Source organism: Saimiri boliviensis, chromosome 2 (genome assembly GCF_048565385.1).
Source record: "Saimiri boliviensis isolate mSaiBol1 chromosome 2, mSaiBol1.pri, whole genome shotgun sequence".
NCBI classification, from domain to species: Eukaryota; Metazoa; Chordata; class Mammalia; order Primates; family Cebidae; genus Saimiri; species Saimiri boliviensis.
This window is the reverse complement of record NC_133450.1, coordinates 49,033,416-49,061,050: the sequence shown is the minus strand read 5'-3', so window position 1 is coordinate 49,061,050 and position 27,635 is coordinate 49,033,416. Positions and strand designations below refer to the sequence as shown.

The 27,635-nt window shown below is 34.9% G+C and overlaps 1 long non-coding RNA gene across 2 annotated transcripts in view; it reads right to left on the bottom strand.

Annotated features, from left to right (window-relative positions):
• Positions 1-27,635, bottom strand: part of LOC141583563 (uncharacterized) — a 455,143-nt gene that overhangs the window by 110,477 nt on the left and 317,031 nt on the right. For both annotated transcript variants that reach the window (XR_012516217.1, XR_012516218.1), the window contains exon 8: positions 25,543-25,639. This is a non-coding gene — a long non-coding RNA (uncharacterized LOC141583563). The remainder of the gene's footprint in view (positions 1-25,542; positions 25,640-27,635) is intronic.

The window sequence follows — 27,635 nt, the reverse complement described above, 5'->3', positions numbered from 1 at the left end:
GCTAGACATTGAATTCTAACAATGAAGCCTCTTCAATGAGGGAGAGAAATGATTAATCCCATAGTCTTGCCCCTGAGCTGTAGATCTTCTCATCCCAAGTATCTTACATAATAAAAATGCTCCATTATCTTAGAGCCTGTGCTCTTCAAAGAGAGAAGCTGTTGTTGAGTCTGTCTTACAACTTATCATTTAATAAAATGACCTATTTCTTAAAAGATGCTCCAGTCTCTTAGAGCTCAGAGGAATTCAAGTGAAGACTTTACAAGGTGAATTAATGGCCCAAAGCACAGCCTTATGCCAAGCTAGTAAGTCAGAGAAAATCATTTTAACCTTCATCCAGAAATTAAATGGTTATTGATTCATATGGAAGATACTGTAACCTTTCAGATTAAATTAAGAAATGTTGCTGAACACAATTAAAATTTTTTGAATGTAACTCTGTTTGCAGAGTGCATTTTTGACTAAACTTCATCTCTGAGGTTAATTACCGTGTCTAGGGTCCAGGAATAATAGATTAAGTGGAAAGTTGGCTCCAAAAGTTAAAGAATGGGGAGAAAGCAAGAAGTATTAAGAAATGATTTATGTCTTAGTGATGAGTTTGAGGGAAGAAAGCCAAATAACCACACCACTCTTCTATGCTAAAAGTTTTAAGCTAAAATGGTGATATAAAATTAACAGGAGGCTTATTCCTTTCAGTGGGGCTGAGGCAACTCCAAATTTTTCTCACAATTAGGAACCACCTCATTCCTGCTAGTAAGACTAAAGGTATTAGGTTGGTGTAAAAGTAATTGTGGTTTTAATGTTACCATTATTGAAAAATCCGAAAGCACTCCAGCTAGGTAATGGGCAAAAGTGAACTCTAACCTCTAAACACAAACCCTGTCTCAAAGTGACAATAGCAGTGTAATATTCTAGAAAGACTAAAAATAGCTGAGTTTTTTGTTTTAAATATGCGATTAACTGACTGATCTTAAAAAATACCCAACTTAATTTTGCTGCATTTTTTTCTTGTCTACAAAGTGAGGGGGTTAGGGCTCATGCCTTCTAAAGTTGTTCTAGTTCTATAATTTGTAAATGATAAATACACACACAAGTATATGCGCGCGCGCGTGCACACACACACACACACACACACACACGTGTGCGCATGCGCGCATTTCCTTAAGCTCTGTTGTAGGGACTTCCACTATGACCTCGCCTCACCAGAGCTATGCTGGGTAGAGAACATATACTTTTAGAAAACCCAGCTGAACTTGTTTTCATATGAATCAGGTTTCCAGAATGAAAAACACAAGTATTTCACAGTGAAAACAGCAAAGAACGTATACAAGAAAAAAAAAGACTAAAGGCCTTCATGACACATTCAGTGAAGAGATGCCCTGGTAACTTTTATCAGTTAATTGATGCATAAAAGGTTGTGAAGATTAATGCACATCAAAATCAAAACTAAATTGAATTTTTGACATTTTTGCAAATAAAAACCCCAAAGAATACATAGGTGCCTTTTGATTTGTCACAGCTGGAAGACTCTGAATCATGAAGTGCTCTAGGAGAGACCATTAAATAGCATTAGATGGTTTGTCAGAGTGGAGGAAAGGTAATTGAAGAACCAAACTGTGAATGTGGGCATTGCAGTTTAAAGTATTTATCAAACAGAGATAAAGTGAGTTTTTTCTTATACAACTAAAGCACAAAGTGTTGATAAAGAAGTCACAGGAAAATTTAATAATATAAGTCTTTAATTTTTCTTATGGGGTTAGAATGATCTTTGCTTAAAAATATTTCTAGTCTACATTTAAAAAGTATCGGTCATCTAAGTTATTTGTATCTTCTGCTTATGAGCAGAGAAAAGATGTAAAAGTCAACAATTATTTTATGGGAATATTTTAAAACAGCGATATAGTATGGAATGAGTATAGCAGGTAAAATAAGAACCAAAATTTTAATATCAATTCAGTAAGATTATACATATGAAAATAATTTCAAATCACCTTATTCTGATACTCTTTGCTTCAGTCTCAAGGGCAATCACCGATTTTAAATATACAGATATAGACATACATTTAAAATCATTTTCTAAAATGAGTTAGGGAGGATTCCCTCCTTTTGTATTGTTTGATACAGCTTCAGAAGGAATGGAACCAGCCCCTCTTTGATATGTCTGGTAGAATTCGGTTGTGAACCTGTCTGGATCTGGACTTTTTGTGGTTGGTAGGCTATTGATTGCTGCCTTTAATTCAGGGTTTCAGCTTCCTCCTGGTTTAGTTTTGGTAGAGTACAAGTGTCTAGGAATTTATCCATTTCTTCCTGGTTTACTGGTTTATGTGAGTAGAGCTATTTGTAGTAATCTCTGATGGTAGTTTGTATTTCTGTGGGATCAGTGGTAATATCCTCTTTTTCATTTTTTATTGCATCTATTTGATTCTTCTCCCTTTTCTTTTTTATTAATTTGGCTAGTGGTCTGTCTATTTTGTTAATCTCTTCAAAAAACCAGCTCCTGGATTTACTGATTTTTTGAAGGTTTTTTTGTGTGTCTCTGTCTCTTTCAGTTCTGCTCTGATCTTAGTTATCTCTTCTGCTAGCTTTTGAGTTTTTTTTTTTTTCTATCTTGCTCCTCTAGTTCTTTCAATTTTGATAATAGGGTGTCGATTTTAGATCTTTCCTCTCTTCTCTGGTGGGCATTTATTGCTATAAATTTCTCTCTCAATACTGCTTTAACGGTGTCCCAGAGATTCTGGTAAGTTGTGTCTTCAGTCTGGTAGGTTTTGAAGAACATCTTTATTTCTGCATTCATTTCATTGTTTATCTAGTCAACATTCAGAAGCAAGTTGCTCAATTTCCAAGTGGTTGTGGGGGTTTGAGTGTGTTTCTTGATCTTGAGCCTGATACCAAAACCAGGCAGAGACTCAACTAAAAAAGAAAACTTCAGGATAATATCCATGATGAACATTGACACAAAGATCTTCAATAAAATACTGGCAAACAGATTGCAAAAGCACGTCAAAAAGCATATCCATCATGACCAAGTAGGCTTCATCCTGGGGATGGCAAGGCTGGTTCAACATATGTAAATCCAGAAATGTAATCCATCACATAAATGGAACCAAAGACGAAAACCACATGATTATCTCAATAGATGCAGAGAAGGCCTTCAAAAAAATCCAACAGCCCTTCATGCTAAAAACTCGCAATAAACTAGGTATTGATGGAACATATCATAAAATGATAAAAGCTATATATGACAAACCTAGAGCCAATATCATACTGAACGGGCAAAAGGTGGAAGAATTCCCTTTGAAATCGGGCACTAGACAAGGATGTCCCCTCACCACTCCTATTCAACATAGTATTGGAAGTTCTAGCCAGAGAAATCAGGCAAGAAAAAGAAAGCATATTCGATTAAGAAAGGAGGAAGTCAAACTGTCTCTATTTGCAGACGACATGATTGTATAAATAGAAGATCCCATTGTCTGAGCCCAAAATCTTCTCAAACTGATAAGCTACTTCAGCAAAGTCTCAGGATACAAAATCAATGTGCAGAAATCACAAGCATTCCTATATACCAATTAACAGACAAACAGAGAGCCAAATCAAGAGCGAACTCCCATTCACAATTGCTACAAAGAGAATAAAATACCTAGGAATACAACTAACAAAGGATGTAAAGGACCTCTTCAAGAAGTACTACAAACCACTGCTCAATGAAATAAGAGAGGACACAAACAGATGGAGAAACATTCCATGCTCATGGTTAGGAAGAATCAATATTGTGAAAATGACCATACTGCCCAAAGTAATCTATAGATTCAATGCTATCCCCATCAAGCTACCAATAACCTTCTTCACAGAACTGGAAAAAAACACTTTAAACTTCATATGGAATCACAAAAGACCCCAAATAACCAAGACAATCCTAACCAAAAAGAACAAAGCCAGAGGCATCACACTGACAAACTTCAAACTATACAACAAGGCTACAGTAATCAAAACAGCATGGTTCTGGTACCAAAACAGACATAGACCAATGGAACAGAACAGAGACCCCAGAAGAAACACCACACATCTACAATCATCTGATCTTTGACAAACCCAGCAAAAACAAACAATGGGGAAAGGACTCCATGTTTAATAAATGGTGTTGGGAAAACTGGCTAGCAATGTGCAGAAAGCAGAAACTGGACCCCTACCTGTCACCTTACAGTAAAATTAACTCCAGATAGATCAAAGATTTAAACATAAAACCTACCACCATAAAAACACTAGAAGAAAACATAGGCAAAACTATCCAGGACATAGACATAGGCAAGGACTTCATGACTAAAACACCAAAAGCAATGGCAATAAAAGCCAGGATAGAAAAATGAGATCTAATTAAACTCCAGAGCTTTTGTACAGCAAAAGAAACCATTATTAGAGTTAATCGGCAACCAACAGAATGGGAAAAAATTTTTGCAATCTACCCATCTGACAAAGGGCTAATATCCAGAATCTACAAAGAACTAAAACAGATATACAAGGGAAAAAAACCCATTCAGAAGTGGGCGAAGGATATGAACAGACACTTTTCAAAAGAGGACATATATGAGGCCAACAAACGTATGAAAAAATGCTCATCATTACTGGTCATTAGAGAAATGCAAATCAAAACTACATTGAGATACCATCTCAGGCCAGTTAGAATGGCGATCATTAAAAAATCTGGAGACAACAGATGCTGAAGAGGATGTGGAGAAATAGTAACACTCTTACACTGTTGGTGGGAGTGTAAATTAGTTCAACCATTGTGGAAGACAGTGTGGCGATTTCTCAAGGATCTAGAAATAGAAATTCCATTTGACCCAGCAATCCCACTATTGGGTATATACCCAAAGAACTATAAATCATTCTACTATAAAGACACATGCACACATATATTCATTGCAGCCCTGTGTACAATAGCAAAATTCTGGAACCAACCCAAATGCCCATCAATGATAGAATGAACAAAGAAAATGTGGTACATGTACACCGTGGAATACTATGCAGCCATAAAAAACAATGAGTTCATGTCCTTTGTAGGGACTTGGATGAATCTGGAAACCATCATTCCCAGCAAACTGACACAAGAACAGAAAGCCAAGCACCGTATGTTCTAACTCATAGGTGGGTGTTGAACAACAAGAACATGTGGACTCAGGGAGAGGAGCATCACACGCAGGGGACTGTTGGCGGGGGTAGGGGAGAGACAACGGGGGGTGGGGAGGGATGGGAGGCTGGGGAGGAATAACATGGGGAGAAGTGCCAGATATAGTATGCACCTAAAGTAAAATAAAATCATTTTTATATACACACACCCATGAAATAAGTATTAGCATTTCATTAAGTGAATGAGACCTTTATTATTTTAAAATATTAATCCCAATAATATGGATAATCAGGTAAGTGTAATGCCTTTGCAGTCAACATAGCACAAAGAACATGTAGAACACTTTAAGATCTATATTGGCATCCAAACACATCTTCACTGTGGCCACATAAAGAAGACCTTAGGAAACCCTACCATTGGTCCATGTGTTCCCACGTAGTCTGAAGTGCCCCAGGAAGAGATCAGTTGCAGCACATGAAAGGCAATTCTGCCATCCAAATAACTGGTTTCATCTGATTTTACTCATGAGAGTTTATAGGTATGTTTTTTTCTTAGGTGGAATAACTTTTTTTTCTGGTATATAAGTAGTAGAAAAGGCTGACAAAGACAATAGAAAGGGACATGCATTTGGTAATTCCAAAAAGCTTTTGTGGTTGTCTCTATTGTCCTCCCTTCAAATGATTAGCACTTGTCAATGTAAAGCTGTTCACACCATAGAGGTATCAAGACAAAAACAAACGTGGTCTCAAAAAGCTGACTTCCACATAGAAGAGAAAGGAAGAACAGTTTCTATTCTTGGAAGGACAATAGCACTTTCTTTCAATCAGTTGCAAAGAATCTAAAACTCTAAAATTCTAAATGAGGTTAATAAATCAAAAAGAGTTTAAATGAAAACGAGTTTCATAATCAGCTCGCAAATAAACACTGGTGTATATTCTATTAAGATTGGTCCCAAGGCTAAGGCAAGTCAGAGCAGATTTTTTTTCTGTGTATCTATAGTTCAAAGCTTTTAGGTGGCAACAGAACATGAGAAAATATTTTAATAAAAAATATCACTATTGAGTAAAAATGATAGCATGCAGTTAAAGGCTAACAGAAAGCTCCTTTTTCTCAAAAGATTTTTTTCCTCAACTTCCAAAATAACTGTCCTTTGACAATCACCTGCAAAGTAAACCTAAAGCATTAAGATATATCCCGTTGAAGTCATTCTTATCTCTCACTAAGCATAAAGTATTCAGATACATCTTAGCTCCTGCAATTAAGACTTCGACTGAGCTAAGGTTTCTCTAAGGACATCTGGCCTTGTTCCCTAAAGTTGAAAATATTTGGGAAAATGGACTGTCTGAAATAACTTTCCTATAGACCTCAAGACAGATTCTGAATTTCTGTCTTTAACAAGGAGATGACTAATCCAAAAGACAAAAACTTTAGGAGACAATGATTATTTTAATATTACAGAAATTTGTTGTAGAAAACTCAGGTAAAACTTTGGTTTTTGTAAATGAAGAGGTCAATGCAAGAAAGTAGTTGCAGTTACCCAAAGAACAATTATAAAATGAAAAATAGTTGAGCACTAAAGCTTGTAATCATAATAGTTAAAATGTGCAAAAAAGAAAACATTATGGGGAGGTGGGAAGAGATAGCATGGGGAGAAATGACAGAAACAGGCAAGGGGATGGAAGGCAGAAAACCACACTGCCATGTGTGTACCTATGCAACAATCTTGCATGTTCTTCACATGTACCCCAAAACCTAAAATGCAATAAAAAAAAGGTACCCAACAACAACAAAAAAGAAAACATTATGAAACATCATGAACAAACAGTAAGAGATACAAGTCAGGAAAAATTCAGAAGAAGATGAAAAACTAATCAATTTTGTCAAACACTACAGATGTCTGGATAAGACTAGGATAAATAGCATCCATTGAATTTTGCATTTTGGGGGTATATTGGTGACCCTAGCAAATGCTATTTCAATGGGAAATCACTGTAGTGAACAGAGAGGAAAGTGAGAAGTAAAGAGCTGAAAACAGTATCCGTGTTCTTAAGGCAACCCTGATGTACTAATTATGCAACTCCAGAGGCAGAGACCTGCATTTTAATCCATGGTTGGACATTTAAGATTGGACCTTGAGAAAGTTACTTAACATCAAAGAAACACAGGTTTTGTTATTACAATTTGGGATAGTAATAGTACCTCCCAAGGATTTGTGAAAATAAAATGAGATATTGAATATAATTGGCTAAAATAGCACCTGGCATATAGTAAACATTCAACAAGTGTCGCTATTATTTTGACAAGAGAGATGAAAAGTCAGGTGAATAGTTTATGTGTCCTTTGGGACTTTGTTTTCAAATTTATATTGGTAGGTGTGTATGTGTGCATGGGTATTTTAGATACGAATAACCTGAGCATAGCTGTAGGCTGAGGAAAATCAGTGAGTAAATAAACAAAAAGAGATAGTTGAATTCTGCTTCAGGAGAGACATTTCTTTATTTGGAAAATTTACTTTCAAAAGCCTTTGGACAAGTAAGATACTCTGGACAGAGATGTAGCCAGTACCAAGACATCAGAAAGGAGAGGAAGATGCTTTAAATGAAATGAGAGGAAGGAAGAAAGCATATTTTTAATACCAAGCGTAGGACCTGATCAGATACTTAGATACAAGGAGTTTATTGAAAGGTGGTTCCAGGGAGCACGGGTAAGGGACCACAGAGATTGAAACTAGGAAGGAGGAAAAACCAATATGTTACTGCATCTCAAAGAAATTTCCACCTGAAGATGAAAATTTTTTTTAAAAATAAGCATTTATTGATCATCCTCCATCCCCCACTGGTAAAGCATTGCTCGGAGGGCATGAATACTCTCACATTTCAGGTGTGCTTGCATATGCTTTGAAGAGGCTCCATCAGCATCCCATGGTGCAGAATCAACAAAGGCTTGAAAGATTTTTTTGGTGCATGCTTGAGGAAAGATAGTCAGTTCCAGCTAAACCGAAGCTTACACAGAATTAATTTGATGGAGCTATAACTGGAATCAGAGACAAGGTCAAGAAAATGTGAGTGAGTGAAAAAGAGTCATCTGATATAGTTTACTCCTTGCCATGTTCCTGCCTTTCATTAAGTCCAATCTTTAATTGAGTCTTCTAGGTTCTGACCTTCAAATCATTTAGTAGAGGGGAGTTTGTGAAACAAGACACAATCCTCCCCCTTTTCCAATGCAACTGATCACCAGGTCTTAATCGATACTTATTACCTCTTGCCTTTATCACCTGTTTTAAATTTCTCCCATGCTAAGCCTTCAGCTAATCTGGCTGCTTGCCTGTGGGGGTGATGCAGACTTTCCACTACTGAAGGGTCTGAGCCCTCATTCGTTTTGCCCTTATTGAGAATTATTTCAATTGCCCATCACTATTATCACTAGGCATAGAAATGCCAAGAAATGCTTCAGTTAACACCTTGAGTTCCAGGTACACTCCTTTCTGTTGCCATTAATATAACAACACTCCATCCCCTCACAGTACTTAGGAGCTCCTTTGTCTTCTGGTCCACTGACATGAGGATTCTGAAGTGATCTGGCAATAGTCATAGCTTCAAGCTGAGTAGAAATCTATGTCCAATAGAAAACATGACTATAGCATAAGATTTTAGGGGAAGCATGCTAGGTTTGCACACATGCAAAGCCTATAAATACATGAAAGTTAACACCTTTTACTATAATCCTCAACCAAAAATGGAGTTGATGGATTAAGTGTTATTCCTTATTAGTCTATCCCATGGTGGAAGGAGTTATCTTGGGGAATGTGGAGATTGAAGGTTGAAAGTACATAACTTAAATTTGAAAGCCAAAAATCTACAAATGGGTCACTGGAAATGGTAGTGAGAGGGGCCAGTCATTTGTTCCAGTGCTTGTTTCTCAACGTTAAGTGTTACAGCTTTTGAGGAAACAGCACATTGATTTAGTACTCTAACACTGCAAGGTTTTGTTTCCAAGCAAGCACCTAGCAAATATTTAAATAGACTATCATTCTATTAAGCTGACTGCTTCTGGAGAATGCATGAGTATATTTATATGAGGGCCAAAGAATTCCCTGGTCACATATCTATCACTATAAAATGAATCCTTCATTTGGAGATAATATTGTGAAAAAACAAATCCATGGCAATGAATAAAGCATTGTTTGTTCTTTTAGATGATGTTGGAGGTAAAAGAAGTTTGAGCAAGGAAATAAAAGCAGATATGGAGCCAATATTAATTCCTGAATAAAGTCTTGCTGCTTCCTCCAGGGTGGAAAGACATCCAAGTGGCTGACTAGTATCTTTGGGATGATCTTATATAGAAGAATCATCATCAGTCTCTGATGTTGACAGGTTGGGTATTCAGAAGTGTAGTAGCTAGGTCAGCCTTGGGAAGAGGGCATACATATTTCCAGAACCATGCATAGCTTCCACCTTGCCTCCTTGGCCCACTGTGTAAGCACTGTAATGATTGGAAAGAGACTGCTTGAGGCCCAGTAGACAAAGCACAGGAAACTTTTCAAGGCTGGACTTTCCTTTGAACTTCCTTGGTCTGGTTATGAGTAAAATCTGCTCTGTGGTTGCAGGATATAAAGGTTTTTCTAGAGGCTACCTTGAAGGCCTTAATTTGAGAGTTGGTAATTTAACTAATTTGGATTTATACATATAGGCTCAATCTTCTACACTTCTGAAGTGTTAACATCAGCCAGTAAATTCCTCAATCCTTCAAATTGCTACTGCCCCCATAGCATTGTTAGAGCCACTGAACACCCCAGCACTTTACCCTTCACCCAGCCTCATCCTATTCCACCAAAGGGGAGAAACTTACTAATTGTGATGCCACAATGTGCCTAGGCTTCATCCCACTGTCTGCTCCCAGTAAGGATCTTATCTCCCTCCAATCCGGAATCCTATCCTGCCCATCTACTTTTCAATACCAATCGGTCCTAATCATGGCCCCCAGAAAGCAATGCCTCAATCAAAGACTTTAATAAGATAGTTCATTTGAAAAATAATCACAGTGAGCAGGAACAAGCAATCAATAACAGAAATGGGTAAGAAAAGGAGGGGTGTTATCCAGTCAATCACATGTCTATCAGAAAGTTCTGAGAAACATATAAAACGCCTCTCAGAATTGTCTACTTGAAGACTGACAAGGAGTAACACCCATCAGTTCTCTATTGGTTGAGGATTGTGTCAGCTGTTAACTCCTGCACTTCCGGATCTTGCATGTGTGCAGGCTTCTCCTGCTGTTCCAGGCCACAGCATCAGAATAGCCTCATGCAATATTTGGTGTGTGACTGGAGTGAGATGCCAACAGAAAGCAGTGAATCAACACAAAGAACATTTCCCTGCAGTGAAGGCTGGAGTTAGGTAAAATACAGAGGACAGAAGTGCACAAGGAGCACGTGATACGGAAGGAAGATAATATAGAGGAGAAACGTCAGAATGAGAAACATGGGGAGAATCCAGAACTAGATACAGGAAATCTTCATGATGGAAGACAAAGGGTGTGTCTATGAACAATGATACTTATTATATTTAAAGTTACCTGCATTATCACAGTGTAAACCACTTTTCTATATGCTTCAAAAACCTCCAATAAAGTCTGTGAAGCCAATGAAATCTACATGTTAATATATATTTGGTGGACCCTAAGGACGTGGCTCCCTGTTACATTTGAGTTAGCCCAGGAATACACAAGGCTAGCCCTGCGGAAAGGCAGGAGTCATAGAGGAAGAAAAAAACAAGAGGATGTTATTGTGGCTCTCTCTAGACATTTGGCAGGATATCAGAACCATGTTTTTGGAATTCTAACCAGTCATGAGATTTTTCTTTAATTCAAGTATAACATGCATACTGAGAAGTGTAAAAATTGTAAGTGTTTTTTCTCAAATTGAACAACCTCATATAAGCAACACCCATATCCAGAAACTGGCTAACTATTCCCAGCTCAGCATCACAGAAGCCTCCCTTGTGCTCCCTTCCCGTCACCACCCCCAGCAAGGGAGAGATGCTTTCCTTAGTACTAACACTATAGCTTAGTTCTGTCTCATTTTGAACTTTATTGAAATGCAAACACAAAGAATGTACTCTTTCAGGTTTAGTCTCTCTCACTCAAGCTTTGCTTGTGATAGTCTGCAAGCCTTAGATTTTTGGTAATGAATTTCAAGACAAGCCTTTTACATGTTTGGTTTTTTTGTTTTTTTTTTTTTTTTCCTGATAACTAAGCTGGAGATGCTTGACAGCTATGGCTTGTCACCCACCATGCTCTGAAGACCTACCTGGTGTCTTACTCATTTTTTTTTCTCTCCTATACCTAGTGTGATGCCTAAGGCAATGATAAAGTGAATGATATCTATTTTTATTCACCACAGGATTGATTAGCACACAGCCTAAATTTTGTTGGTACAAAATGAACATGAGTAGATTCTTTGATGGTAAAATTATTTTAATTGTCCCTTCGTACATCTCTAATATTGAGATTAACATCTCAATCCATAAATACAAGTTTAAAGTATACAATTTATACATGTCTATGCCTTTATTTTGTTATGTATTCAGTTTTTATTGAGAGAAAATAATCTCTTAATTTTGTAGCCAAGATGTCCCAAATTGCAAAAGTAATGAAAAAGACCCAGTAATAATAATGTAATTGGGAAAGAAGACATTGATTTCTCATATGGCTGTGGCAAACTGTGAAGAGTGAAAATTTTAGGAGACTTAAATTGTCTACAGTTTTGGCATCTCTCCCTCAATGTACTCGTTACTCTCTCTTTTTTTTTTTTTTTGGTAGAGTCTGCTTAGTTAACACTGCAGACCACAGTAAAATTACAGATTTGGAGATGTTGGTATCATATTTCCTCAAAGATAAAAGCAAATTTAACAAATTTTAACAAAGAACAGAAGAAGCAATCAAAAGTTTGCAACAAATTATGAGGATTGCCAACATAAATTATGCTTTGTAGCCTTGTTTTGTCTCAGTAGACTCTATATATGTGCCTAAAGATCAAGGATAGATTCTTCATAAGTTTTTAAAATTTTTTTCTGTAACAAAGACTATAATCTAGCATGATTTGTCATGAATAATCTCGCATTCATTATTGTGAATAAGCTTAATAATAATAGTATCAGCTAAAATGTATATTTATATAGTGTAGCTATAGTGATAGTAATAGTGTACTAACATGCTGATAATTACATAGTAATAGCATAAGTAGCACTTACAAGGGGCCAAGAATTATTCTAAGTACTTATACATTATATGTTACAACTAAGTATTTATGCATTAACACAAATATTAATATATTTAATCCTTATGATAACCTATCATATAGGGACTTTTATTCTCTTAATTTTCCAATTAAGAAAACCGAGCTCTTAGAAATTATGGACCAATATTATATAACAGAGGCAAAGACAGATACAAACTCAAACTCTGGAGTCTGTGCTTTTAACCACTGGATTATACTGCTGCTGAATGAAGTAAAAAGAGAGAGCTCTGACATTTGTACTTAGTTTTGAAAGGACTTCACTTATGTGTTCTCTCAGCCATGTGTCTCTTTTATGTGAACTTTGCTGAAGTCTGAAAAGGAGAAGTATAGGAGGTCTGAAAGAGAGGTTGAGAGCAGGAAAGTGACAGAGAAGAACAGGCAAGAGGTTGTGAGACTGGTCTCGGAGAGCAGGGTGAAACCACTAGGGATGGGAGGCAGACCAGGTAGGAGCCTTAAGTAGTGTGACTCTGGGCACTTGCCAAACAGCATAACATTTTGAACATAGAACCTAGAATAAGGCTTGGGAAGAAAATTACATAGTCCTTAATAATAGAAACTAAATCAGACAGTTGAAATATTAAAATACTAAAAATTAAACCAACCACATTATTTTTTAAACAGGAGATTAAGACCCTCTAGTGTTCTTAAGCAATTTGAGAACTGAAAGGAATTAATAAAACCAATTCTGGAATTATCAAATAGTAAACAAAATATCAATCAAGAAAATAATAGAAATCTAATTACAGAAAAGAGACACATGCTCCATAGCACTGGTCAATATAGCCCAACTGTAATTTTGTCCTTTCATCTCTCCCACTTCTTTTTTATTCTTTTCTGCTTTAGAAACACAGCTGGTAAAGAATCAAATTCAGTAGGCAGTACAATAACTTGGAGAAAATGTATCTGAATGTCTTTTCCCAGACTCATATATATAATGATATTATAAAATACTATTTTATTGTTAAATAGAAATTTGTTATTAAAGTAACCTAGATGTTGTAAAAAATCAACAGCCTCCCAAATCCTATGTGGAATCAATAAATTAACACAGTTAGGAAATAAACACAAATTGGACAAGTGACTCCATATCCCAATACACATGTGGAGTCACTTTTAGAACATTAATGAGCATGTAATTTATTCAAGACAAGAATTTTTAGATATTATTCTGTCTGTATGTAATTTGCAAATATGTGATTGACCTAGAACATGTACATGACATATTTTCTGAGGACCTTAGTCTTTATAGATTTCTTACATTTATTCAACTCTAAACACCTAAAAAATATCTAATTTTTTTAAAGTTTCAGAAATTTATGAGAAATTAAGTTTTCAAAGTAAGCACATAATGAATTTTATATCAACAACAAATACAAAGTCACATAAATTTAGCAAAATTTGATCTTATACTTGAGGAAGTATTTTGAGTATGTTTGAATAAATTAAAGGTATATCATTGTTAAAAGAAAAAAATTTCAAATTCCATTTAATTTTACAATATCTTTTCAACATTCTCTGTATGACATTCAGAGGTCACCAAAAAACGGCATGGGGTGATTATCACCGAGAAGCTTATAATTTGATTGGAAAGACAGTGTGTATATATACACATATAAATACATACATATGTATGTGTGTATGTATATATATTACAAATAAAACAATACTTTAATATAATGCTTCATCTGATGTTAGAATACATCTTGGTAAAAGTGGGAGAGAATTGCATTTGGCCAGAATTTTTATGGAAGACTGAAGTAGTATTCAAAAGATATTAAGTCTCCTGAGCAGCAGAGAACAATAACATGAAAGGAATTGGGTTGTGATGAGCTTAGACCAGAAATTCTCTAGGAAGGGTGAAAGATTCCAGTGAACCTAAATGGAAAAATCCTGGGTCCCACAGCACAGGCACATATAAAAGGAGGTTGCCCCTGAGCTGAGATGTTCATTCATGCAACAATTACATATCTTAAACTTATCTTACCATGTTTATGATAATTTCTGTTCTAAGCAAAAATCCCTGATTTCCTGGAACTTGCTTCCTCATAAGAAGAAACAGAATTACAGTCAGTAAATATAGCAAGTACATAAGTAGATAACAGTATTTTAGAAGATAATAAAAGCTATGAAAAAAATATTAGAGCAGGATAAAAGGGGTTAAGGATAACAGCACAGAGTGGTTTCTAACTTTTAAAAGGTAAAGCATGATAGGCCTTATTAATAAAGTAATATGTGAGAAAAGACTTAAGGTCTGTAGGGAATGAATGTTCTAGAATAATCAGCCTAACAGCTCTAGGGCAGGAGAAGCCTACTAGCTTGTAGGAGGAATGGCAAGAAAGCTAGTGACTCTGGGATAGAGTGAACCAGGAGAACCCAGCAGGAAATCAATTCACAGGAGTCAAAAAACAAACAAACTAACAAACAAAACAAAACAAAACAAAACAAACAAACAAAAAAACAGAAAATGTGGGGCTTTCAGAAAACAGTAAGAACTTTGGTTTGTAATTTTAATGAATTTTCCTAAAAGGCTTTGAAACAGAGTGGTACCTGATATTAACTTAGATTTCAAAAGGGTTACTCTGGCTACTGTGTTGAGAATAGACTCATGGATAGAGTTAAGAAATCACAAACTGAAATAGGTTATGAGGTTAGTGCTATAATCCATATAAAATAGGAGGCTTAGAATAGAGAGATACCAGTGGCAATAGAGAGAAGTAGTGAAAATTGTTTACAATGGTGTGGGTTTAGGAAACCAGTGAAGATAGTGTCCCAATGCTAGTTGTCTCTAGACTTGATGAGTCAAGGAGATAGTTTATTATAAATTGAGGGAGACAGTTGGGTAGAGTTATTTATAAATTAAGAGAAAGTGTTGAGTAGAGTTCGCTACTGTGAGAGAAGGCATATAATCAGCTCAAGGCAAACTTCAAGGGAAGGAGTTAAGAAAATACATACCTGACCTCATTCTTCTTCCTCTCATCTCTTACTAGGGCTTCCCATTGACTGGGTGTCGCTAAAAACCAGAAGGCACACAGCCTACTGATGTAATCCATGCAGGTGAGCCTCACTGGGCCAGACACAGGAATGGAGATTAATAAAGTGTTCCTTGGGAAGAGCAAATGGAAGACAAACAGCACCTGTCACTTGGGAGCTAATTAACCACATATGAAAAAGGATGGACTGAGAGACTGTGCCAAATTCTTAGGTGGCAGAAATAAGATGGGGACAAAAAACTGGCCATAGGATTTAGCAAAATTGAGTTAATTGAAGATTTAAAAAAGAGGATATATTCAGAACAGAATATTGGAGACAAAACCTAGATTACATGATGTTAGGAGTGAATGGAAAAAGAATAGGGAGCAGTTAATATAGACAATGTCTACAAACACAGCAAGAATTTCCAAGCCCTTTATTTGAATATGAGGTATACTGAGGGGCAGAATTACAGTACTACATGATAAAAATACCTCACTTCTGAGTGCTGATATACCTGAGTTATGTAAGACAGTGATATCATTATACTTGGCATCTTTATCCTAATGGATGTTTTAACACATGGGCTACTAAGACTGCAATTTGAATATGCTTCCACAAGATATCAAGAAAATCTGAAAACTGAGACTAAACATTTTCATTTTTGTCTTTTTCATATATATTGCCTCCTGCTTTATAGCTGCTTCAGGAGTAAATCAAAATAAAAGAACTTGAACTGCTCATTCTTGCCTATCCTTGAAAACCCCACTGCATGTTCTGACTAATGTCAGGTGAGCAATACAAGGTGCTTGTGATAAAATAGGTATAAGGTGGTGTGGGCCTGGTAAGGTTAGTGGAAACAGAAATTTACAAAGTAATGTTTCATAGATAAAATAACTAATATAAAATAGCAAAGTGAATAAAAGATAAGGAGAAGCCAGCATCTCATTTTCTTGACAACAGAGGAAAGAAAAATTGTGATTCTATAAACAGATGCTTAGATTTTTTTTTTTTTTTTTTTTTTTTTTTTTTTTTTTTTTGAGGCAGAGTCTCACTCTGTCACCAGGCTGGAGTACAGTGGCAGGCGCGATCTCAGCTCACTGCAACCTTTGCCTCCCAGGTTCAAGGGATTCTCCTGCCTCAGCCTCCTGAACAGATGGGGCTACAGACACACACCACCATGATCAGCCAATTTTTGTACTTTTAGTAGAGGCAGGGTTTCACTGTATTGGCCAGGAGGTCTCATCTCTTGACCTTGAGATCCATCCGCCTTGGCCTCCCAAAGTGTTGGGATTACAGGTGTAAGCAACCATGACCAGAAGACAGATACTGAGAATTTTTACAAAGTGTGAGGAAGTAGAAGAGGAATCCAAGCACACTTGGTTTGCAATAATAAAACTTCTGTTCAATGAGTACCTGATAGATGAAGCAAGCAAGGAGATAGGCACACTCATGAACATTACCTGACATGAGAGCTTATACATCATATGAATAGTCAAGAAGTAAACCTGAACCGAGGCATTAAATGTTTGGGTTGTTAGGGAGATATAAATAGGGGAAAGAAGTAATGCAGAAAGGCTGCAAACCAGTCAGTGAGACTTGTGCAATTGGTCTTCAGAATCTAAACGCTGGTTTTTATGTTGATCCTTATTGCTTTTCAAACAGTTGATAAAATTCTGATTTTTGTCATCTATATAATTAGTTGCCATTTTACACAGTGGGCTCTCGGCAAATGTGATAAGTTTGCTTTCTACAACTTCATATGGGCCAGAGATAACATTGAAAGGACTAGGACTAAGAACGGACCTCTGTGACATATGCTGTTGAGTGGTCAGAGCAGAAGGTAGATTGAAGGATTCAAAAGCGCCGATTCAACCTTGGATGAGATGCATGGTATGTGTGAAAGATGCAGATTAATAAGAAAGAGATTTTTGGAAGGTAGCTTCAAGCAACAGCAGAGTACAGAAATCAACCAGTTCTCTTCCAGAAAAACATTCATAAAATTGGACAAAATTGCCATAACCACTTTAGTTCTCTGGAAATTGACCATTGGCAAACAATAGATTTAGAAGCATTTATTTGTGAAAAACTGCTTAATTTTGTTTAGGAACAGAAAGACTCTGTAACTTTGGCACAGCTAATGTAACCAGGATGGGGTAGCCACGAAAACTAGCAGCATTGCTGCTACAGGAGGATGACTTGATACGAAGCATAGTTAGGAAAACTGAGTCACGTTATCATAACATTGAATATGCTTCCTGACTGACTCACACATCCATTGGCAGAGGTTGGAAGCCTTACACAGTCTCAAGATGTTTAAGCAAAACCTGTCATTAATCATTGGCTGACCTCTAAACTATGAGAAAAAAAAAAAAAAAAAACAAAAACCAGGAGAATCCTCTAAAAAACCAAGCTTAAAAATAAGAATAACATTTTAAAAATTGAGCAGAGACATCAATGCCATACAGTGTGGCAGAAACAGATTCCGCAAACTAAATCCAGTCAAGTTAATAAAACAAGATTCCAGATTTACTATATATATATTATATAATCTAGTTTTCGACAAAAAATTATGAGCTATGAAAATTATATTAGTCAGAATTCTCCTGAGAATCAAAACCAACAGGATGTGTAAATATATAAAGAGATTTATTTTAAGAAATTGGCTTGTGCAATTATGGAGCCTTAGTGAATCCAAAATCTGATGGTGTAGGCTGGCAGGCTGGAGATTCCAGAAAGAATTGCAGTTCAAGTGCAAAGGCAGTCTGCTGGCAGAATTCCTTCTTTATCAGGGAGATCAGTGTTTGTTTTATTAAGACCTTTAACTGACTGGATGAGGTCCACTCACATCGTGGATGATAATTTACCCAAAGTCCACTGATTTCAATCTCAATTTCGTTCAAAAATATTTTTACAGAAACATCCAGAATAATGCTTGACTAAACATCCAGATATCATGACCCAGCAAATTAACACATAAAATTAACTATTAGGTAAAGTAACGGAAAAGTATGACCTATACTCGAGACATAAAAAGAAGTGTATATAAATTCTCCGAGTGAGTAATGATGAATTTAGCAGTTGAAACCTCTAACTAGGCATGGTAGCTCGCACCTCATCCCAGCGTTTTGGGAGGCTAATGCAGGCAGATCACTTGAGTTCAGGAGTTTGAGACCAGCCTGGGCACATGGTGAAACCCTGACTGTACATAAAATACAAAAAAAAATTAGCCAGGCATGGTGGTGCACACCTATAGTCCTAGCTACTTGGGGTGCTGAGTTGGGAGGATCACCAGATCCTGGAAGGTCGAGGCTGTGGTGAGCTGTGATCATACCACTGTAAAGCCTGGACAACAGAGTGAGACCCTCGCTCAAAAAGTAGCAATACGTGGACTCAGGGAGAGGAGCACCACACACTGGGGGTGCTAGGGAAGGGATAACCTGGGGAGAAATGCCAGATACAGATGAAGGAGGAATGGAGGCAGCAAACCCCCTGGTTATGTATGCGCCTATGCAACAAACCTGCATGATCTGCACATGTACCCCAGAACCTAAAGTACAATTAGAAAGGTGACAACAAAAACAAAAAACACTGTATATAGTTTTATATATAGATATATACATATATAGATATATATATCTAGTTATATCTATACTTGCTGCTACTATCACAGCAGCTAGTATAGATATAACCAAAGAATTTTAAAATATAAAAGAAATATACAATGATAATGACTCATCAAATAGGGAATATCAATAAATAATAACTATAGAAAAGAACTGAATAAAATTCTAGAGCTGAAAGTACAATGACTGAAATAACATTTTACTGAATCAGATTAATGACAGGTTGTATATAGCAGCAAGAGAAAGAATCAGTAAACTGGAAGACAGATTGATAGGAATTATATAAATACAGTAGACAGAGGAATATGAAGAAAGTCACACAAATTTGTTAACAGTATTACATATATGAACATATGTGTAAGGGAGTTTCAGGAGTGGAACAAAAGGGCAGCAAAAAAAGAAAATAATTCTAACATCATAAATCAGATTTTTTTAAAAATTAACCAACATATCCAAGTAGTTTAACAAGCCCCATACGAAATAAAACAAAGAGCTTCACACCTAGACATATCATAGTTGAACTAGTGAAAGCCAAAACCAAACAAAAACTCTAGAAAGCAACAGGAGAAAAGTGACTCATCATGTACAGTAGAGCAACAGTATCATAAACTGCTGACTTGGCATTGAAACAGTAAGAAATATTAGGCAGTGAAAGGACATATCCATAGTGCTGAAAGAAAAAAAACCTGTCAGTCAAGAATTTTGAAGTGAAGCTATTCCTCAAAAATGAATATGTAAACAATATATTCCTAGATAAATAAAAGCTGAGAGACTTTATTGTTAGCAGCACGGAAAAGGTAGAAGAAAAGGACATGGTAAACCAGGTCCATAAGAAGAAAGGAAGAGCACAATAAATAGGAAATACATGAATAAATATGAAACATTAATTTGTGTTTTCCTTTCTAACTCTATATTTGTATCAAAAATATATGTACAAACTAAAAAAAAGTAATGGGGAAAAATGAAAGTATAATGGAGCAAAATTACTATATTTAACTGTATTTAAGGAGTTTCAGTATGAGATAAATATTGATAAATTAAGATATATATTGTAATTTCTGGAGCAGCTTCTAGGAAATAACTTTTAAACATATCATTTTAAAAATTTACAGAGAAACTAAAAAGATATATGGAATACTATTCAATACAAAAGAAATGAAAGAAGAGTGAAGGAACGATGTCATAAGACTTTTAAAGAAAATAGCGAAATGGCAGAATTCATATATCAATGACATTACGTGTGAATGGAACAAGCACCAATCAACAAAATAGAGTGTAAAACTAAGCAAAACAGCAGGCCCAATGATATACTGTTTACAAGAGACATATTTTAAATTTAGACACAGAATGAAAAGGATACACACACACACACACACACACACACACACACAGTTTTTGCAAATTGTAATTATCAGATAAACATAATGTCCATATTAATTTTTAAAAGCCCCAGAATACATGAAACAAAGTCTAACACAATTGAAAGTAGAGATGGATAAATCAAAAAATTATAGTTAGAGATTCTACTACCTCACTGTCAATAATTACTAGAAAACCTAGACAGAAAATCAGGAAAGATATAAAAGGCTTGGACATTAATTTGACTTAATTCACATTTATAAAACACTTCACCTAACAATAGCAGAATACACATTATATTCAATCTCACAAAGGCAAATTTATAACTTAAAAGGCCTATGTTAGAAAAAAATACAAATCTCAAATCAATAATCTGTTCCACTTTGAAAAACTAGAGAAATCCAAAGTAATCAAAAGGAAGGATACAATAAAGACCAGAGGAAATACAAATCAGAGCAACAACAGAAAACCAATGACAACTAGATTTGATTCCTTTAAAAAACATCAACTAAATAGATAAAACTTTAGCTTTACAGACTGAGGAAAACAGAAATGACTAAATGACAAAAATCAAGAATAACATAAGGAATATCATTCCTAACCTAGAAAAATTATCCACAAAGGAATACCATAACATGTTAATGTAGACAAATTAGATCCCCTAACTATTTGATAAAATGGACAAGTGCCTAGAAAGACACAAATTGCCACCTAGAAAGACACAAATTCCCAAAACTAACTCAAGAAGAAATAGAAAATCCACAGAAACGTGATGCATTTACAAAGAAACTGAGTTACAGAAGCCAAGTTCAACACTGTATGTTCTCACTTATAAGTGGGAGCTAAACAATGGTTAAACACAGACATATAAAGTGGAAGAACAGACACTGGAGACTATGTACGGTGGCGGGGTTGAAATTTGAGGACTGAAAAATTATCTATTGGGTAGAGTGTTCACCATCTGGGTGATGGGTACACCAAAAGACCAGACTTTACCACTCTACAATACATAAATAGAATAAGTCTGCACTTGTGCTCCTACATATATTTTTTTTAAATTAAGAAAAGAAGAAACTGAGTTAGTAATTAGCTATTAAAGATCTTTTAACAGGGAAAAGTTCATACCTAAATCATTTCACAGGTGAATTATTTAATATTTACACAGAAAAAGTATTAATCCTGCTCAAAATCAGAAAATAAAGAAAAAGAAAATACTTTCTAAATCATCTATGAGTGTAATCTCTCTTTCAAAATGATGCCATATAAAAATATCACAAGAAAACTATAGGTCAATATTCTTTATAAATACAGATGCAATAACCCTTAATAAATTTTAACAAACACATTCTAGCAACATATAAAATGGATTATACATGATGATCAAGTGGGATGTATCCCAGGAATTCAAGGTGTTTTTATCATTTTAGACCAGTTAGTAGAATTATTGATATTAAACAGAGAAAATACATTTAACAAAACTCAGCACCTATTTATGATAAAAACTCAAAATCTTAGAAGGAAAGATCTTCAAACCTGGTAAATAGCATTTATGAAAACTGCAACTAATATCATACTTAACCATGCAAGATAATGTTTTTTCTTATCTGAGATAATAAACAAGGCCAGAATATCTATTATTAACACAGAGATGGTTTTAGCCCATGTATTCAGGTAATAAAAAGCAATTAAAGTCATAGACATTTGAAAAGAAGAAGTAAAACAGTTTTTATTCAAAAGCAATATAATGTTATATATAAAAAATTCTTAAAAATATACCAAAAACATAACTGAACTAATAAAATCACAGAATAAAAGATCAATGTAAATTTTTTTTAAAAAAATCACAGGATAAATGTAAAAGTCACTTCAATTTATGTATACTAGCAATGAAAACTTTGCATGTGAAACTAAGAAACTTGTTTATTCATAATATAAAAATAATAAAACATTTAAGAATAAATATAACAAAATAAATATGAGACCTGTACATGGTAAACTACATTTTCCAAGATAAATTAAGGAAGATCTGTGGAGAAAAATTCCATACTCACAGATTGGAAGACACCATATCATTAGGAGAGCAGTTCTCCTTAAGTTTATCTCTAGATTGAACATGAAAGACTTAGCGTATTTAAAACAATTTTTAGAATGAACAGCATAGAATAACTCATACCATTCAATTTTGAAACTTACTCGAAAGCTATGCTAATCAAAACAATGTGATCTTAGCTTAAGAATAGACAGAAATCAACCTGTAAGTTTAAGATCAGTTGATTTTTGACAGAGGTTCAAAGACAATTCAATGATGAAAGAATAGTTTATACAACAAATGGTGCTAGAACAATTGAATATTCATCTGAAAAAATGAACTTAGACCCTTACCTCACATCCTACATAAAAATCAGCTAAAAATATGTTATAGAACTAAGTGTTAAAAGCTAAAATTATAAAACTTTCAGAGAAATCATAGAAAAAAAAATCAGTGACCATGGTTTTAGCAAATGTTTCCTAGATAAGACACACAAAGCACATTTCATGAAATTAAAAAGTAACAAATAAGACTTAATAAAAATGAAAACTTTTGTTCTTGACATTATTAAAAATAAAATAAGCTATGGACAGGGAGACAATATTTACAAATATAAATCTGATAAAGGACTTAATAATAAATATTTAGAGAACTCTTATAGCTCATCAATAAGAAGACAATCCAATTGAAAAGTGACAAAAGGTTTTACCGAAGGAAATAGTAAAAAGCCAATCATCTCATTAAAAGACGCTCAACATCATTAATCATTAGAAAAATGCAAATTATACTTTCAATGAGCTACACAGTCACTAGCATGGCTATAATCAAAAAGCCTGATCATACCAACAGTTGGTAGGAATGTGAAGAAACATTTTAAGTAGAATGAAACATGGTATGCACATTTTAGAAAACAACTTGGAAGTTTCATAATAAGATAAACACTATCTTATTATGAAAAATCTATCATATACCCATTGTATTAGGCCATTCTTGGATTGTTACAAGGAAATACCTGAGACTGAGTAATTTATAGAGAAAAAGACGTTTAATTGGCACACGATTCTGTAGGCTTCATAGGAAACATAATGCTGGCCATCTGTTTGGTTTCTAGTGAGGCCTCAGGATGCTTACAATGAAGGTGGAAGGCAATGGCGGAGAAGGTGTGTTACACGGTCAGAAGAGGAACAAGAGAGAGCATGCAGGAAGGTGCAAGGTACCTTTAAAAATCGGATCTCATGAGAACTCACTCAGCATCGTAAGAACGGCCCAGGACTAGACCATTCATGAGAAATCAACCCTCATAATTCAATCACCTCACACTGGGCCCCATCTCTAATATTAAGGATTACCACTGAACATGAAATTTGGCGGAAACACAGATCCAAGCCAAATCACCCATCAATTCTATGCTTCAATATCTACCCAAAAAAAGTGGTAATTTTTGTCCAATACTTGAATGTGAATAATAACTGCATTCTTCATAACAAAAAAACTAGAAACACCAAAATGCCTATCAAAGTGGATAAATGCAAAGTGGTAATATTCACACAATGGGATACTGTTCGGCAATACAAAAGAATGGACTACTGAAACTTGGATGAATCTCAAAACATTATACTAAGTAAAAGAAGCCAGACACAGAAGACCACATATTATATAATTATATTTCATGAAATTTCAGGAACAGGCAAATTATGGAGATGGAAAGCAGACCAGTGCTTGCCTAAGCCTGGGGGTGAACGTGTACACTGAAAACAGACAGACATAAAGGAATATTATGGTGTCATAAAAATGTTCTAATATGAAATTTTGGTGATGGTCACACAACTGTTTATATATACTAAAAATCATTAAATTAGTACATTTATAATATGTGTATTTTATGTAAGCATTCAAAACAGCTGTTCAAAAAATGAAATGGGTTTTCAAAATATGACAATACTTCAGTATTCTCATCCATGATCAGAGCATTTGAAATACAACTTTTTAAATTCACCCTAAATGTATAAGATCTAAGTAGGTCCTACTTTGAGATGCCTTGTTTAAAATACATTTTCTCACTTCCTGCTCTATAATAAGAGTTCAGTACCTACAACAATAATGAAAGCATAATACTTCTTATATTGTGATAATTGAATTATTTAAAAAAATTTAAAGCTGGTTAATCAGATATTTATTCTACTTGATATTGCACATCTATGGGGTTAAAAGTTCATTATTTTTTAAAAAAGAAATTGATTGATAATACATAGGGCCTTAATATTTTCTTAGAAAATTATTTTTTCATCACCTCTTAGAAATATTATAGGGTAATGACACAAAACATGGAAGAAAAATTTATTTCATAATTTCATCTGAATAAAAACTTTTTCCAATTTCAATTGTGGTAGAACATAAATCATGTAAAATTGACCATCTCATCTATTTTTAAGTATACAGGTCAGTGGCATTAAGCATAGTCACAATGCTGTGCTAAATAAATCACCATTATTCCACAGACCTCTTTTCATCTTGTAAGACTTAAACTTTATACCTATTAAATTCCATATCCCTTTTCCCCCAGCCCCTGGCAACCACCTACTTACTATCTCTATGAGTGTGACTGCTCTAAGTACTTCATATAAATGAAATTTTGCAGTATTTTTTTCCTTGTATGATTTTTACTTACCGTAATATCAAGGATCAGCCATGTTGTAATGCATGTCAGAAGTGCCTTCTTTTTTAGAGTTGAATAATATTTAATTGCTTATGTATCCCACATTTTGTTTATCTATTAGTCAGTGGTTTCTGTTTGACTCTTAGGTTGTCTTTATCTTTTAACTATTACAAATAATATGCTATGGACATTAGTGTAAAAGTCTTTTTTCCAGTCCCAACTTTCATTTTTGCTGGCTATATTCCCAGAAGCGGCATATCTGGATGATGTGGTAATTCTATTTTTAACTTCTTAAGGAACTGCCATACTGTTTTCCACAGCAACTCCACCATTATATTCTCACCAATGGTGTCCAAGGGTTCTAATTCCCTCACATCCTCACCACCTGATTCTGGAATTAAGGTTTTGCTTAGTTTGCACACTATTGATCAAACTTCATGTACTTGATCTAATGGAATATACTTAAAAGGATCCATTACTCACAGTTAGAGTGGTGTATTAGGCTCACACTTCTTCCAAGTATCTCCTTGTGGTTTGCCATCCTCCTGCTTAGAAACAGTATAATGAAGCAATGTTTCACCTAGAAAAATTTAAACTCCAAGTGAGATCAAACTAGAAAGACATTTGAACCAAATGAACAAATCCAATACTTAATATTTTAATCATGAACTACATCTTATCCAATAGACAAATCAAAACCAAGTTCATGCATATTTAAGAATCAAGGTTAAATAAAAACTCTGAAGCATTTGAAAAGTTTTTCTAAAACAAATAGAAACTTTAATGTTTCACTTGGGTCAAGTCTCTGAATGAAGGTAATATTGGCATTTGGAGTTCCTGCTGCAAAACTGCATATTCTGTGCCATTCAAGCTTAGAGCTACATGAACTAGTGTGATTCTAGTTTTTTGCTTATTATAGAGCATTTTCATCTATATCTGGGATTCTCAGTAAACATCCACCTTCTCTGAAAGCTAGTTTCTCTGTATCATTTCAATTGATCTTTAGCTTCCTTAGGAATAACATCTTCAAATAAATCTTGAGAGTTCATGTTTTGTTTTGGTTTTTTTTTTCCTCTTTCCTGTGCTCTGCATGTTTAAAATTTTCACTTTTTTTAAAACAGCGGTATTTAGTTTTGGGTGGCAGGCAACAGTTGATTTTAATTCATGTCATCACCAATTGTTCTGTCAATTTATGGCCCAACAAAAATTAACAATAAGACTGATTCTGATACTTGATTAACAGGTCTCTCCTTAGTGAGCAAGGCAACCATCAACAGCAGAGCTACTTTAGAGTCTCCTGGGAAAGTGTGAACATGACAGTAAACAGCTTACATTAAAGACATTTCAATTCTACAAGCCTTTCTGTTTAGGGTAAGTGATACACACCCAAACAAAACATTAATCAGAAGACCCATTTCATCTCTCTGGGGAATCTGACAAATTCTGGTTTCAAAGTGTGATTTTGAACAAGAAAGGAGTTTTCCTTTAAGGAGATAGAGAGGCTGAGATAAACAACTAAAATTTAGTATGGATTTCATGGTAATAAAAAGAGTCTTGCTGCAAGTTAATATTCAAACATTGTAAAATTTTAACTCCTTCTTCTAATTAGGCTCATCACCTTGGGGCCTCTATTTCTGTTCATCTCTGCCTGGCTGGTTAACATAAACTTGAGTATGGTAGAGAATATGGCATCTGCATTGTCTACGTAAGGACTGTTTGACCTGTTTGAGTGTAGAAGTTTGTTTACTCATTTGTTTTCTATGATATCTTAAAATACCATAATTTGAAATAGAAAGGAGAGACTAGCAATAAAGTCTGGAAGCAAGACATGCAAAGAGGACAATGTTTATCTTCCAGAAAGAGAGGGCAACTGTTATGGAAGTTTTTACCTACTCCATGAATTTGTATGGAAATGTCACAGGTTTGTTAGAGTATCCATGGAAGCCACATCTAATCGACAGATATTGGTCCTTTGGTCTGTATTTTAATCTTTATGTTTATTCTTGTAGAAAACAATGAATTCAATTCACTCTGTCTCTCATCCTACATTTATTCCTCTGCTGTTATCTCAAATCCTTTATGTACAACATAAGGCCTAAGAAGGATTTGTAGAGTTGTTATGATTTGGCCATATCCTTTCTTGACTCTCATATGAAAGGTGAGGAAAAAAGAATGTTGTTTAGAGTGGGTGTGTTTTTCCTGGACCATCTTGTACAGGTATCCAGTTCCTGCTGAAATTCTGACAACCTGTGAAAAAGCTAAAGACTGAAACCCAAGTTCATTTTCTTACCTTGCTAAGAATGATAATCTTGTCATAAATGCTATTTAAAATTTTAATATTTGAGCTAAAGTAGCATATAGGAGGTAGATTTTTAAAAAAGAATGAAATGGTATTATCTTTTTTTGTAACTTGAAAGTGAATGAGCATGTTTTGTACCAAATCTTAAAACAAATTTAAATCTGATATTGATCAAATATGGAAACACTAATAGGTTGCCGTAAGTTGCCTTTGGAAATCATGTGTTCACAGAAACACAATAATGAGAGGTGAATTACAAGACCGTGAACCATCTTTT